The sequence below is a fragment of the Bombina bombina genome, chromosome 4, assembly GCF_027579735.1.
Source record: "Bombina bombina isolate aBomBom1 chromosome 4, aBomBom1.pri, whole genome shotgun sequence".
NCBI lineage: Eukaryota > Metazoa > Chordata > Amphibia > Anura > Bombinatoridae > Bombina > Bombina bombina.
In genome coordinates this window covers 771,189,847-771,205,202 of record NC_069502.1, presented here as the reverse complement: position 1 = coordinate 771,205,202, position 15,356 = coordinate 771,189,847, and the positions used below count along the sequence as shown (strand labels likewise).

The window sequence follows — 15,356 nt, the reverse complement described above, 5'->3', positions numbered from 1 at the left end:
CTCATTAATATGCAAATTAAACACTGCATACAACCACCATGATTGCCAACATTAATTACAACAGGCACAGACTTATGTGGAGGGATGTTGTTGATGTAGAAAAATTGGGAAGGATTGAAGAGGTTTTTTTAAAAAAAATGAGATGTTTCGTTTTGGACTAAAAGTACATGTTTTTTATTTAGATTATATTAATATATAATATCCAATATGTTTAATGTATCTGTTATTACAAATAGTTATAAACCTTTAAGATACATATTCTAAAGTTAAGGGTTGAAAGAGTCTTTTTATAATCACCAGAACCTCAAAATTAGGACCAAAGCTGTATTTTTATGACAATTAGTTGGCAGCTGGAAGGACAAAAAGCCACTCATTTGAAAGAGGACTGCTATATCCAAAGAAGGTTTATGACCTCTATGTACTGTATGACATAACTTAATCATTGCTTTCATATGAGTGGTATTGTGTATCTGCTATATGTTTTCTTTAGGATACTGGGTATTCTCCTAATCAGTAAAAATTGCAATCACCTAAAAAAAAAAGGACATTAAATTGATCATTTGAAATAAAGGGCTACCCTATTTCTAAAGTAACGTGCCTAGCTGGAGAAAGTTATCATGATAACTATGGGGAATCTCCTCTTTTAAATTAGTTGTTTCATACATCATTAAATCAGAGTGAAAGAGGGATAATATCCCAACCTCTCCATAGAAAAACTTCCTTGTGGTCAGGAGAACAGGAGTTCACCATTTCTTGCAGTGATCATTTGCATCATAGTGGGAACACATCACTTATCCCTCTAGATTAAACAAACTTGTTTTTCACACCATTTTCAAACAAGAGGTTTTATGTGTCTTTAAAGGGACATGAAACCCAACATTTTTCTTTCATGATTCAGATAGAGAATACAATTTGAAACAATTTTCTAATTTACTTCTATTATTTAATTTGCTTCCTTCTCTTGTTATACTTTGCTGAAAGGTTTATCTAGGCAAGTTCATGTGCAGCAGACAACCTTAGTTCTAGCTGTTGAATGGTCGCTGCATATAAATAGTGTACCTATTTTTATTGGCTCACCAATGTGTTCAGTTAGAAATCAGTAGTGCATTGCTGCTCCTTCAACAAATGATACCAAGAGAATACACATTGGATCAGCCAATCCAATTGAGCTTGCATTCTATTGGTTGATCGGAACAGCCAATAGAATGCGAGCTCAATCTGATTGGCTGATTGGATCAGCCAATCCGATTGAACTTGAATCTGATTGGCTGATTCAATCAGCCAATCAGATTTTTCCTACCTTAATTCCGATTGGCTGATAGAATCCTATCAGCCAATCGGAATTCGAGGGACGCCAGCTTGGATGACGTCACTTAAAGGAACCTTCATTCGTCGGAAGTCGCCGGAAGAAGAGGATGGATCCGCGTCGGCTGTTTCAAGATGGTCCCGCTCCGGATGGAAGAAGATAGAAGATGCCGCCTGGATGAAGATGTCTACCGGTCCGGATGCCCTCTTCTTGCCGGATAGGATGAAGACTTCGGACCCTCTTCTGGACGGATCGGTGATACCCGGCGTGGTGAAGATAAGGTAGGAAGATCTTCAGGGGCTTAGTGTTAGGTTTATTTAAGAGGGGTTTGCGTTAGATTAGGGGTATGTGGGTGGTGGGTTGTAATTTTGGGGGGGTATTGTATGTTTTTTTACAGGCAAAAGAGCTGTTTTCTTTGGGGCATGCCCCGCAAAAGGCCCTTTTAAGGGCTGGTAAGGTAAAAGAGCTGTACATTTTTTATTTTAGAATAGGGTAGGGCATTTTTTTATTTTGGGGGGCTTTGGTATTTTTTTAGGGGGCTTAGAGTAGGTGTAATTAGTTTAAAATTCTTGTAATCTTTTTTTATTTTTAGTAATTTAGTGTTTGTTTTTTTTGTAATTTAGTTTAGTTGATTTAATTGTAGATAATTGTAGATAGTTTATTTAATTAATTTATTGATAGTGTAGTGTTAGGTTTAATTGTAACTTAGGTTAGGATTTATTTTACAGGTAATTTTGTAATTATTTTAACTAGATAACTATTAAATAGTTATTAACTATTTAATAGCTATTGTACCTGGTTAAAATAAATACAAAGTTGCCTGTAAAATAAATATTAATCCTAAAATAGCTACAATATAATTATTAGTTATATTGTAGCTATATTAGGGTTTATTTTACAGGTAAGTATTTAGCTTTAAATAGGATTAATTTATTTAATAAGATTTATTTTATTTCGTTAGATTTAAATTATATTTAACTTAGGGGGGTGTTAGTGTTAGGGTTAGACTTAGCTTTAGGGGTTAATACATTTATTAGAGTAGCGGCGAGGTCCGGTCGGCAGATTAGGGGTTAATACTTGAAGTTAGGTGTCGGCGATGTTAGGGAGGGCAGATTAGGGGTTAATACTATTTATTATAGGGTTTTTGAGTCGGGAGTGAGGCGGATTAGGGGTTAATACATTTATTATAGTAGCGGTGAGGTCCGGTCGGCAGATTAGGGGTTAATAATTGTAGGTAGGTGGCGGCGACGTTGGGCGGCAGATTAGGGGTTAATAAATATAATATAGGGGTCGGCGGTGTTAGGGGCAGCAGATTAGGGGTACATAGGGATAACGTAGGTTGCGGCGGTGTACGAAGCGGCAGATTAGGGGTTAAAAATAATATGCAGGGGTCAGCGATAGCGGGGGCGGCAGATTAGGGGTTAAAAAGTGTAAGGTTAGGGTTGTTTAGACTCAGGGTACATGTTAGGGTGTTAGGTGCAGACTTAGGAAGTGTTTCCCCATAGGAAACAATGGGGCTGCGTTAGGAGCTGAACGCTGCTTTTTTGCAGGTGTTAGGTTTTTTCCAGCTCAAACTACCCCATTGTTTCCTATGGGGGAATCGTGCACAAGCACGTTTTTGAAGCTGGCCGCGTCCGTAAGCAACGCTGGTATTGAGAGTTGAAGTGGCGGTAAATATGCCTGTTCGCTCCCTTTTTGGAGCCTAACGCAGCCCTTCTGAGAACTCTAAATGCCAGCGTTGTTTAAAAGGTGCGGGGGGAAAAAAACACGCGTAGCTAACGCACCCCTTCTAACGCAAAACTCTAAATCTAGGCGTAAGAGATTGCAACATGAAACAAACCATGAAAACAGATTTTAAGCCCTTGTACATAAAATAAGAGCGCATACATTTCACGGACATTAGTACAGATATATGGGGTTTCTGTACAACAGGAATAACATAAAAAGCATTATTATGTTATATAACTTATGTTTCATTACAATAAAAAAAGATTAATAAAAATATGACTTTCCACTGGAAATTCAAAGAAGATCTTACATCCTAGGGAAGTATTAACAGATCTGGAATCATCCAGAAAGAAAATTAAGAAAACCTCAGAGAAGGTTTAAAAAGTCTGAACTACAAAAAACTAATCTAGAATAATTTTAAAAAGGCAATGATAAATACCGTTCATTACCACTAGATGGTAGTAGACAACAGGGATTTCAAATATTGTAGAAAGGTTGATGTAAAAAGGATGACCCTTTCCATCTCCACACATAATAAACAAATACTTGTTCTCTAAAAGAAAGCTGATTTAGAGAAAAAGAAACCCTGAAAAAAGAAACGTAAAGGGAAGACACAGACTGTATGAACTTTACCAAGTATACATTCTACTGTGGCTACGCAGACCCAAATTACTAGACCCAGTAAAATATATATTTTGACTTTTCAAACAATATAAACACAATATATAGAGTTCATAAGAAAAACCCAGTAGCTGAGTCAAAATATAATGCACCAGAGAACATGATTCTCTATGAGGTGTAGCGTAGCAGCGCTCCCTGTTCATGAGGGAGAAGCAATCAGAAGTGCGCCACAAGAAAAATGGCATCTACTCTAAAGGGCATCATTGTACAGGATAGCCCTATCGTTACTGTCACCATTACGGATGAAGGCTAGGCTAACTGCTCTGCACTGAGAGCCCCATACCACTGCAACACAGGAGAAAAAGCCACCGTCTCTTAAAAAGGATCGAACAGAACGCACTGAAATAAAAAGTGTGACGCGCTGTGAGCTGTAAATGCAGCCCTCGCTAAAAGCCATTTAACCCCTTAATGACCACAGCACTTTTCTATTTTCTGTCCGTTTGGGACCAAGGCTATTTTTACATTTTTGTGGTGTTTGTGTTTAGCTGTAATTTTCCTCTTACTCATTTACTGTACCCACACATATTATATACCGTTTTTCTCGCCATTAAATGGACTTTCTAAAGATACCATTATTTTCATCATATCTTATAATTTACTATAAAAAAATTATAAAATATGAGGAAAAATTAAAAAAAATAAACACTTTTTCTAACTTTGACCCCCAAAATCTGTTACATATCTACAACCACCAAAAAACACCCATGCTAAATAGTTTCTAATTTTTGTCCTGAGTTTAGAAATACCCAATGTTTACATGTTCTTTGCTTTTTTTGCAAGTTATAGGGCACTAAATAAAAGTAGCACTTTGCTATTTCCAAACCATTTTTTTTTTCAAAATTAGCGCTAGTTACATTAGAACACTAATATCTTTTAGGAATCTCTGAATATTCATTGACATGTATATATTTTTTTTTAGTAGACAACCCAAAGTATTGATCTAGGCCCATTGTGGTATATTTCATGCCACCATTTCACCGCCAAATGCGATCAAATAAAAAAAATCGTTCACTTTTTCACAAATTTTTTCACAAACTTTAGGTTTCTCACTGAAATTATTTACAAACAGCTTGTGCAATTATGGCACAAATGGTTGTAAATTCTTCTCTGGGATCCCCTTTGTTCATAAATAGCAGACTTATATGGCTTTGGTGTTGCTTTTTGGTAATTAGAATGCCACTAAATGCCACTGCGCACTACACGTGTATTATGCCCAGCAGTGTAGGGGTTAATTAGGGAGCATGTAGGGAGCTTTTTGGGGTAATTTTAGCTTTAGTGTAGTGTAGTAGACAACCCCAAGTATTGATCTAGGCCCATTTTGGTATATTTCATGCCACCATTTCACCGCCAAATGCGATCAAATAAAAAAAAAAAGTTACATTTTTCACAATTTTAGGTTTCTCACTGAAATCATTTACAAACAGCTTGTGCAGTTATGGCACAAATGGTTGTAAATGCTTCTCTGGGATCCCCTTTGTTCAGAAATAGCAGACATATATGGCTTTGGCGTTGCTTTTTGGTATTTAGAAGGCCACTAAATGCCGCTGCGCATCACACGTGTATTATGGCTAGCAGTGAAGGGGTTAATTAGGTAGCTTGTAGGGAGCTTGCAGGGTTAATATTAGATTTAGTGTAGAGCTCAGCCTCCCACCTGAAACATCAGACCCCCTGATCCCTCCCAAACAGCTCTCTTCCCTCCCCCACCCCACAATTGTCCCCGCCATCTTAAGTACTGGCAGAAACTCTGCCAGTACTAAAATAAAAGGTATTTGGCCCTTTTTAAAAAAAAAAAAAAAAAAAAGAAGCATATTTACATATGCTGATGTGTACGATCCCCCCTTAGACCCCAACCTCACTGATCCCCCCCAAACAGCTCTATAACCCTCCCACTCTAACTTAATGGGCGCCATCTTGGGTACTGGCAGCTGTCTGCCAGTACCCAGTTTAGAAGAAAAAATTGGGTTTTTTTTTACATTTGTTAAAACGTTTCTGTAGTGTAGCTTCCCCCTCACACAAAACCAACCCCCCACCCCTCCATGATCACTTTTTGTGCTTTTGCACAAACAAGATTAGGCCACATTTATTAAAACATTTTCCGTAGTGTAGCAGTTCCCACCCGCTCCCGCCCCGTGCACGCGCCCGCCCGCCACCCTCCATGCACGCGCGCGCCCGTGCGCGCCCCCGACGATCCCGCCCCCGATCCCGCCCCCCTTGACGTCACGCGGCACACCGATGGCCGCCCACCCGCCTCCCAAGTCGGCTCCCACCCACCAACGAAACCGGCCATCGATGTCCGGTGCAGAGAGGGCCACAGAGTGGCTCTCTCTGCATCGGATGGCCATGTGAGGTTATTGCAGGATGCCTCCATATCGAGGCATCACTGCAATAACCGGAAAGCAGCTGGAAGCGAGCAGGATCGCTTCCAGCTGCTTTCCACACCGAGGACGTGCAGGGTACGTCCTCAGGCGTTAACTGCCTTTTTTTTGAGGACGTACCCTGCACGTCCTCGGTCATTAAGGGGTTAACGCCACTGTATGATAGTTTAGAGTTGCGTAGCGGCCATGTGCACGAGCCCCTCTCCCACAAGCGCCATAATAATGAAGCGCCCTAGATGTGAGCTGTGTATGCGGCCATCATGCTGGTACCGTGTTTTAAAATAACTGTAGTGACATCACTAGCAACTTAGGGCTAGATTACAAGAGTCACATTATTTAGCTCTACAGCCTGCATGGGAATGGTATTGCTATGAGTATACCTAGATATGAGTACAATTAAGTCCCAGCCGGCCTGGATGCAAAGAAGGAGCAGACAAAAGAAGGCCATATTAAATGCGCAACAATTGTCGTCCTTAAAGCAACCGCCGCCCCAGATGTATGACCCCAAGCATAATATAGAAGACTGTCACTCCTATAATATAAAGGGAACCGTTATTCTATATAAGAAATTAACATCTTATGTCCCAAATGCTTATTAAGAGCCCTACCACTGTAAAGTAAAAACTCCACTGCCCATAATATCCCTGACATTTGTCTATTGAAAGGGATAGGAACTAATCCCCTCCAGGGATCCTTGACCTTTGCTCCTTAAGTGTTGTCCCCCCACCTGGAAGGTAAAAAGGCACTTACCTGGTCTGTTGTAGGGCAGGAGCCCTTCTAGGTGTGATAGACCATATCTATCAGGGACCTGAAGAGAAAGAAAATACAGAGTAACCAACCCTGGTTTTCCAAATAGGGGTAGCATAATGTTAGAAACAAAGCAAAGACTACCTCACCGCTTTCTAACTGCTATCAGCCACCATTAATCTTACTAAAGAGATTGACATGGACACAGAATAGCCCCTAAGCCTTGCTTGCAGGGAAAAGTACCCATAAAAGGATTAAATATCTTCAGACACCAACTTCGCACATCCTCTATTGACAGAGGCAAAAAGAATGACTGGGGGTTATAGGTAAGGGAAGTTACACTAAACAGCTTTGATGGGGTGCTCTTTGTCTCCTCCTGCTGGCCAGGAGTTAAATATCACACTAGTAATTGGAATGACGTCGTGGACTCTCCATGTCATAGGAAAGAAAGAACATTTTTGGGTTTCATATCCCTTTAAATAATTATAATTCAGAAGCAATACATTTCTACTTTTGACTAGGAAAAAATAAATAAATAAAAAGCTGGCTCCGGAGGCGGAGTAGAGCATAAAGGAAGGGGCCTTTGACCCCAAGGAGGAAGCAGGTCATGGTTAGGGTAGGGGACAAGTGTTGGTATATAAGAGTGGGCTGTGACAGCACAATTTCACTCCATTAATTAGAAACCAAAGAGGAACCTAGTTGACTGTTTAACGGTTTTATAGTACACTATTTTATATTACATTTTGTAAATGGTTTATAGTTCAATAAACAGGCTCTGGCCAGACTTATTTATCCATATTGGTTTTTTGTGTCTTGGGTGGAATTGGGTTTTATTAAAGTAGGCCGGGAATATTAACAACTTGTGGGGTCAAGGCCCACTGCAATTTAAATTCAAGAAATTGCAAAACAAAATTAACTTTGCTTAATGAAAATCTGTAATTGAAATATTGCTGTATAGTAGTTCTTATGGGGGAAGACATATTTTATTATATGATGTGCTTTTCAAAAAAATAAGCATGAGAAGAAATGTTCATGCAAATAGTTTAAATATACAAAGGGAAGTAAAAAATTCCTGAACTAATCAGGAAAATGTAGATAAGGTCATATAGACAAATACAGCTCACATACATCTCAGCACTCTTGTATCACATACTGGCGTCAAGCACATAAAACAATAGAGGTATTATGGTTAGGAACAAGTAGAAAGTTTTGTACTCGACAATCTAGGCAAAGCATATACATTTTGTACCAAATGCAGGGGACATTGTATTTTTTCTATAAATTGCTGTAGTTACATGAAATGCAATTAATGAACACCCATAACAGAAAAAAACGACAAGTTCCAATTTGTTAGAGCATGTTATATTTACAGCAGGGTGGATTTAATTTAAATAAATCAAATTTAAATCAGGATTTAAATCACAATTTGAATCACTAGTCAGTAAGACTCAATTTAAATCATGGTTTTCTACATAAAGGTTTTATTTTTAGAACAACAACTATTTCGATTATTTTTCCAGTTTTATCAGAAAATTACTGATTTAGTTATATACTATTGATAATTATGCAATTATTGGGCGGTAAGCTATTAGTTCAGCTGTACTTTATTGCAAAGAGAAAAATAATCATTACCTTTTTAATAGCAATTTAAAGTGATGGTAAATCCGATCGTTTAAAAAACACTAGGATTTACCATCACTAAAAATAAAGTGGACTTTTAGTGATCACCTAGTAAAAAAATGTGCTAAATTCAACCCAGCTGTGCTACGGCTACTCGCTAAAGTCAGCTGCTTCGGCTGCCCATGACACATCGCTCTTTACAAATGAGGTGACTTTCCACCTCTAAACCAACTGTCACATGACTCTAGCTATTAGAGGTAGAAACGTTACCTCATTGAAAAAAGAGCGCTGTGCTGTGGGCGGCCAGATGTGATGACTTTACCGTAGAGCCGCAGCACAGAAAGGATGAGTTTAGCACTTTTTCTTTACGAAGTGATCAATGAAAGTCCACCTTATTTTTAGTCATAGTAAATCTTAGCGTTTTTTTAAATGCTTGAATTTACCATCACTTAAACAGTTTTTACTGCTTGTCCCTCCATCATCAAATTTAGGTCATATTCCACTTCAGACAATCCTCTTTTCATTGAGCTTCTTGACACTTAGGGTCACATTACGAGTGGTGCGGTAACAGTTATGTGCGAGAAATAACACAATATGATGCTTACCTGATAAATTTATTTCTCTTGTGGTGTATCCAGTCCATGGATCATCCATTACTTGTGGGATATTCTCATTCCCAACAGGAAGTTGCAAGAGGACACCCACAGCAGAGCTGTAATATAGCTCCTCCCCTGTCATAGCCAGTCATTCGACCGAAAACAAGCCGAGAAAGGAGGAACCATAGGGTGTAGTGGTTACTGTAGTTTAAATTTAAAAATTACCTGCCTTAAAATGACAGGGCGGGCCGTGGACTGGATACACCACAAGAGAAATAAATTTATCAGGTAAGCATAAATTGTGTTTTCTCTTGTAAGGTGTATCCAGTCCACGGATCATCCATTACTTGTGGGATACCAATACCAAAGCTAAAGTACACGGATGAAGGGAGGGACAAGGCAGGAACTTAAATGGAAGGAACCACTGCCTGTAAAACCTCTCTCCCAAATATAGCTTCCGAAGAAGCAAAAGTTGCAAATCTGTTCAACAGAAGCCTCATTTTTAAAGGCCCAAGTGGAAGCCACAGCTCTAGTGGAATGAGCTGTAATCCTTTCAGGAGGCTGCTGTCCAGCAGTCTCATAGGCTAAGCGGATTAAGCTTCTTAGCCAAAAAGAAAAAGAGGTTGCCAAAGCCTTTTGACCTCTCCTCTGTCCAGAGTAGACAACAAACAAAGCAGATGTTTGACGAAAATCTTTAGTAGCTTGTAAGTAAAACTTTAAAGCACGGACCACGTCCAGATTGTGTAACACAAGGATGGAACCACAATCTCTTGATTGATATTCTTGTTAGATACCACCTTAGTGAGCCCCCTCCGGGCCCCCGAGCCTACCCCGGCTTCCCCGCTCGGAGGACGGGTCCCCGGGAGGCTGAGGGGAACCGCCGCCCCAGAAGTGGCGCCCCCCGGTGGCCGTAAAAGGTAGCGAGCTCCCCGCGGCCCCCGAGCCTACCCCGGCTTCGCCGCTCGCAGGACTTAGGTAAGAACCCAGGTTTGGTACGCAGGACTACCTTATCCGTATGAAAAATCAGATAAGGAGAATCACATTGTAAGGCAGATAGCTCAGAGACTCTACGAGCCGAGGAAATAGCTACCAAAAAAAAAAAAAAAAAAAAAAAAAAGAACTTTCCAAGATAAAAGTTTGATATCTATGGAATGAAGAGGTTCAAACGGAACTCCTTGAAGAACCTTAAGAACCAAGTTTAATCTCCATGGTGGACCAACAGGTTTAAACACAGGCTTGATTCAAACTAAAGCCTGACAAAATGCCTGAACGTCTGGAACATCTGCCAGACGCTAGTGCAAAAGAATAGACAGAGCAAAAATCTGTCCCTTTAAGAAACTAGCTGACAATCCTTTTTCCAAACCTTCTTGGAGAAAAGATAAAATCCTAGGAATCCTGACCTTACTCCATGAGTAACCCTTGGATTCACACCAATAAAGATATCTACGCCATACCTTATGGTAAATTTTCCTGGTGACAGGCTTTCGTGCCTGTATTAAGGTATCAATAACTGACTCGGAGAAGCCACGCTTTGATAAAATCAAGCATTCAATCTCCAGGCAGTCAGCCTCAGAGAAATTAGATTTGGATGGTTGAAAGGACCCTGAAGTAGAAGGTCCTGTCTCAGAGGCAGAGACCATGGTGGAAAGGATGACATGTCCACTAGATCTGCATACCAGGTCCTGCGTGGCCACGCAGGTGCTATCAGAATCACAGATGCTCTCTCCTGCTTGATCTTGGCAATCAGTCGAGGGAGCAGAGGAAACGGTGGAAACACATAAGCCAGGTTGAAAGACCAGGGCGCTGCTAGAGTATCTATCAGTGTCGCCTTGGGATCCCTGGACCTGGATCCGTAACACGGAAGCTTGGCGTTCTGGCGAGACGCCATGAGATCCAGTTCTGGTTTGCCCCAACGGAGAATCAGTTGTGCAAATACCCACTCTCCCGGATGAAAAGTCTGACGACTTAGAAAATCCGCCTCCCAGTGCTCTACACCTGGGATATGGATAGCTGATAGGTGGCAAGAGTGAATCTCTGCCCAGTGAATTATTTTTGAAACTTCTAACATCTCTAGGGAACTTCTTGTTCCCCCTCGATGGTTGATGTAAGCTACAGTCGTGATGTTGACCGACTGAAATCTGATGTACCTCAGAGTTGCTAACTGAGGCCAAACCTGAAGAGCCTTGAATATCGCTCTTAGTTCCAGAATATTTATTGGAAGGAGAGACTCCTCCTGAGTCCACGATCCCTGAGCCTTCAGGGAGTTCCAGACTGCACCCCAACCTAGAAGGCTGGCATTTGTTGTTACAATAGTCCAATCTGGCCTGCGAAGGTCATACCTTTGGACAGATGGACCCGAGATAGCCACCAGGGAAGAGGATCCCTGGTCTCTTGGTCCAGATTCAGTTGAGGGGCCAAATCTGTGTAATCCCCGCTCCACTGACTGAGCCTGCATAGTTGCAGCGGTCTGAGATGTAAGCGTGCAAACGGCACTATGTCCATTGCCGCTACCATTAAGCCGATTACTTCCATATACTGAGCCACCAAAGGGCGCGGAATGGATTGAAGAACCCGACAGGAATTTAGAAGCTTTGATAACCTGGACTCCGTCAAGGTAAATTTTCATTTCTACAGAATCTATCAGAGTCCCTAGAAAGGAAACTCTTGTGAGTGGGGATAGAGAACACTTTTCCTCGATCACTTTCCACCCATGCGACCTCAGAAATGCCAGTACTACGTCCGTATGAGACTTGGCAATTTGGAAGTTTGACGCCTGTATCAGGATGTCGTCTAAATAAGGGGCTACTGCTATGCCCCGCGGCCTTAGGACCGCCAAAAGCGACCCTAGAACCTTTGTAAAGATTCTTGGGGCTGTAGCTAATCCAAAGGGAAGAGCTACAACTGGTAATGCCTGTCTTGAAAGGCAAACCTGAGAAACCGATGATGATCTTTGTGTATCGGAATGTGAAGATAAGAATCCTTTAGATCCACTGTAGTCATATATTGACCCTCCTGGATCAGTGGTAGGATGGTACGAATAGTTTCCATCTTGAACGATGGAACTTTGAGGAATTTGTTTAAGATCTTTAGATCCAAAATCGGTCTGAAGGTTCCCTCTTTTTTGGGAACCACAAACAGATTTGAGGAAAAACCCTGTTCCTGTTCCTCCTTTGGAACTGGATGGATCACTCCCATAACTAGGAGGTCTCGTACACAGTGTAAGAATGCCTCACTCTTTATCTGGTTTGCAGATAATTGTGAAAGGTGAAATCTCCCTTTTGGGGGGGGAAGCTTTGAAGTCCAGAAGATATCCCTGGGATATAATTTCCAATGCCCAGGGATCCTGAACATCTCTTGCCCACGCCTGGGCGAAGAGTGAAAGTCTGCCCCCTACTAGATCCGTTACCGGATAGGGGGTCGTTCCTTCATGCTGTCTTAGAGGCAGCAGCAGACTTTTTGACCTGCTTACCTTTTTTCCAAGTCTGGTTTGGTCTCCAGACCGTCTTGGATTGAGCAAAAGTTCCCTCTTGTTTATTATTAGAGGAAGTTGATGCCGCACCTGCCTTGAAGTTTCGAAAGGCACGAAAATTAGACTGTTTGGCCCTAGATTTGGACCTGTCCTGAGGAAGGGCACAACCTTTTCCTCCCGTGATATCAGCAATAATCTCCTTCAAACCAGGCCCGAATAGGGTCTGCCCCTTGAAGGGAATGTTAAGTAGCTTAGATTTTAAAGACACGGTTGCTGACCATGATTTAAGCCATAGCGCTCTGCGCGCCTGTATAGCAAAACCAGAATTCTTAGCCGTTAGTTTATTCAAATGAACAATGGCATCAGAAATAAAATAATTGGCTAGCTTAAGTGCTCTAAGTTTGCCAAGTATGTCATCCAATGGAGTCTCTACCTGTAAAGCCTCTTCCAGAGACTCAAACCAGTACGCCGCAGCAGCAGTGACAGGGGCAATGCATGCAATGGGCTGTAGGATAAAACCTTGTTAAATAAATATTTTCTTAAGGTAACCTTCTAATTTTTGATCCATTGGCTCTAAAAAAGCACAACTGTCCTCGACAGGGATAGTAGTACGCTTTGCTAGAGTAGAAACTGCTCCCTCCACCTTAGGGACTGTCTGCCATAAGTCCCGTGTGGTGGCGTCTATTGGAAAACATTTTTCTAAAAATAGGAGGGGAAGAGAACGGCACACCTGGTCTATCCCATTCCTTATTAATAATTTCTGTAAACCTTTTAGGTATTGGAAAAACATCAGTACACACCGGTACTGCAAAGCATTTATCCAGTCTACAAAATTTCTCTGGCACTGCAATGGTATCACAGTCATTCAGAGCAGCTAAAACCTCCCTAAGTAACACGCGGAGGTGTTCAAGCTTAAATTTAAATGTAGAAATATTAGAATCAGGTATCTTTCCTGAGTCATTAACATCACCCACTGACTGAAGCTCTCCTTCCTCAGCTTCTGCATATTGTGAGGCAGTATCAGACATGGTTCTTAAAGCGTCAGTATGCTCTGCATTTTGTCTCACCCCAGAGCTATCTCGCTAACCTCTAAGTTCAGGTAGTCTGGCTAATACCGCTGACAGTGTATTATCCATGACTGCCGCCATGTCTTGTAAAGTAAACGCTATGGGCGCCCTAGATGTACTTGGCGCCATTTGAGCGTGAGTCCCTTGGGCGGGAGTCAAAGGGTCTGACACGTGGGGAGAGTTAGTCGGCATAACTTTCCCCTCGTCAGATTCCTCTGGTGATAATATTTTTAAAAACAGAATATGATCTTTATTGCATAAAATGAAATCAGTAAATTTGGTACACATTCTAAGAGGGGGTTCCACCATGGCTTTTAAACATAATGAACAAGGAGTTTCTTCTATGTCAGACATGTTTATACAGACTAGCAATGAGACTAGCAAGCTTGGAAAACACTTTAAATCAAGTTAACAAGCAAATATAAAAAACGGTACTGGGCCTTTAAGAGAAACAAATTTTGTCAGAATTTGAAAAACAGTGAAAAAATGCAGTAAATCAAACGAAATTTTTACAGTGTATGTAATAGGCTAGCAGAGCATTGCATCCACTTGCAAATGGATGATTAACCCCTTAGTTCAAAAAACTTTTTTTTTTTTTTTTTTTTTAACAGTCACAACCAACTGCCAAAGCAAGCTGTGGTCCTACCTTCGCCAATAAACGACTTTGGAAAGCCTTTGAGCCCTTTAGAGATGTCCTATAGCATACAGGGGACTCCTGAGGGAAGCTGGATGTCACAGTTTGTAATTTTAACTGCACCAACTGTAACTTTTATACTATAACAGTGGAAAGCCTCAGTAAAACTGTTTCTAGTCAAAATTTAAGCCAGCCATGTGGAAAAAACTAGGCCCCAATAAAGTTTTATCACCAATGCATATATAAAAACGATTAAACATGCCAGCAAACGTTTATATTGCAATATCAAAAGGGTATTACCCCTGGGAGTAAGCATGATACCAGTCGTTATTACATCACTGTATTCAGGCTTAACTTACATTAATCCGGTATCAGCAGCATTTTCTAGTGTTTTCCATCTCTAGAAAAAATTATAACTGCACATACCTGATAGCAGAATAAACTACACGCCATTCTCTCGCTGAAGTTACCTCATCTGTGTAATCCCCTCAGACATATGTGAGAATAGCAATGGATCTTAGTTACAACCTGCTAAGATCATAGAAACCTCAGGCAGATTCTTCTTCTATTTACTGTCTGAGATAAAATAGCACAACTCCGGTACTATTTAAAATTAACAAACTTTTGATTGAAGAAAATTAACTATATTTAACCACTCTCTCCTACAACATCCTATCTTGTTGAGAGTTGCAAGAGAATGACTGGCTATGACAGTTAGGGGAGGAGCTATATTACAGCTCTGCTGTGGGTGTCCTCTTGCAACTTTCTGTTGGGAATGAGAATATCCCACAAGTAATGGATGATCCGTGGACTGGATACACCTTACAAGAGAAAACATAATTTATGCTTACCTGATAAATTCCTTTCTTCTGTTGTGTGATCAGTCCACGGGTCATCATTACTTCTGGGATATAACTCCTCCCCAACAGGAAATGCAAGAGGATTCACCCAGCAGAGCTGCATATAGCTCCTCCCCTCTACGTCAGTCCCAGTCATTCGACCAAGAATCAACGAGAAAGGAGTAACCAAGGGTGAAGTGGTGACTGGAGTATAATTTAAAAGATATTTACCTGCCTTAAAACAGGGCGGGCCGTGGACTGATCACACAACAGAAGAAAGGAATTTATCAGGTA

At 40.9% G+C, this 15,356-nt stretch overlaps 1 protein-coding gene across 1 annotated transcript in view; it reads right to left on the bottom strand.

The window, feature by feature from the left end:
* Positions 1 to 15,356, bottom strand: part of EGLN1 (egl-9 family hypoxia inducible factor 1) — a 104,474-nt gene that overhangs the window by 17,487 nt on the left and 71,631 nt on the right. The gene's annotated exons all lie outside the window — the stretch shown is intronic.